This window comes from Puntigrus tetrazona, chromosome 4 (genome assembly GCF_018831695.1).
Source record: "Puntigrus tetrazona isolate hp1 chromosome 4, ASM1883169v1, whole genome shotgun sequence".
Taxonomy (NCBI): domain Eukaryota; kingdom Metazoa; phylum Chordata; class Actinopteri; order Cypriniformes; family Cyprinidae; genus Puntigrus; species Puntigrus tetrazona.
The window spans coordinates 19,840,004-19,841,449 of NC_056702.1; positions in this window are offsets into that span (position 1 = coordinate 19,840,004).

The window sequence follows — 1,446 nt, forward strand, 5'->3', positions numbered from 1 at the left end:
TCACGTTCAAGCTTTTCTTTTTAAATTACAGAGGCCTTATTGCGTTAGAAAATGCAGTGTGGTCCTGTCCAAACTGCTGCTATAAATTATAAGTACACAATATTATTCGAATATCATTATATGTTTTATTATTAAATAGTTCTTTCCTCATCCTGAGTTCCAATATTCCTCTTTGATAAAGCAAAGTCATATTCACAGCTTTTAAAATTGAGAAGGTGATTAGAGTGATTTTAATTTTGATAAACTGTCTAACAAGAGATTAACAATAAAAGCTACAGTACAACACAAACCTAATTTCCACATTCAATTTTTTGAAGGAGGTCCTGAAAGTAGTTTTCTCCTCATTTCAGGAGCAACATTGATGAGAATAGTCTGCATCTGGCTGAAAAACAGGTTTGTGAGAACAGCAAATAAATTGCAAAGAAAGTGGTTGAACTAGGCATTGCAGTACAAATCAAAAATATTGAGATGTCTACTTAGACTTGATGCACATGCAGGTTGCCAGATTCATTTGTCTTCTTTCTTACAGCTTCATGACAGAAATAAAATACGCTTGTTTTCAAGCAAACTGGAAAACCCAGGTTCTAAAGTGTTCTGAAGGTTAACTGTTCAATTTAATTTGAATGAATGTTCTCAGAATTCTTTCTTTTATCACACAAATTACTTATTTTCAGATGTGTTCAATCGTGACACGTGAGGACTCCATGAAGTTCTGATCTTCAGAGTCCCCTGTGTCCTGTCATATAAAAAGTGGTGCCTGCTGAAAAATTACAAGTTACTATATCTGCACTGTAATGTTTTTCATGTGAGAAAATCCCTTATGGACAAATGTGCATCAAATATAACTATAGCTGAACAGTATGCAGATAGCTTATGCTTGAATTCATGAATAATAAATCATAAACGTAAGATATACAGTGATTTGGAGCAAACGGCATGGAAGTGAATAAAACGCACTGCACGTGGTCAGACTGAACCTTCCTAATATCGAGAATAATATTCTCAATATTATCTAAAGTGCGCACAGAAAAAGCGGTTGATCTATAAGCCAGACATGTACAATACGTCTTATTACAATGCTGTTTTTAGTGCTGAACTTATTTTAGCTATACATCTGGTTTAACTGCGCTGTTAAAGGAGCAGATTTTACCATTCATCTGAACTGTGAAAGTGTTTAGATGCTTACATTAGTTCTGCCCATCCATGCAATAACTGCGCCCTATCAGCTAAGTTTATTTCCTACAAAAATAACAACAGTATTAAAAAGAATTGCCGACACCCTGCAGCACACTCCAGTAATGCATTAAGTAAAATATAAGTAAGCACAAATATATGTGTTTCTCTCTGATTACATTAGGTAGATTCTTCAAGTGTAACGTAACCTTTAGGCAAACTATGTACAATGCAGCTCTAGCCCAAAATAAATAATATTTTGAGATTTCCGAT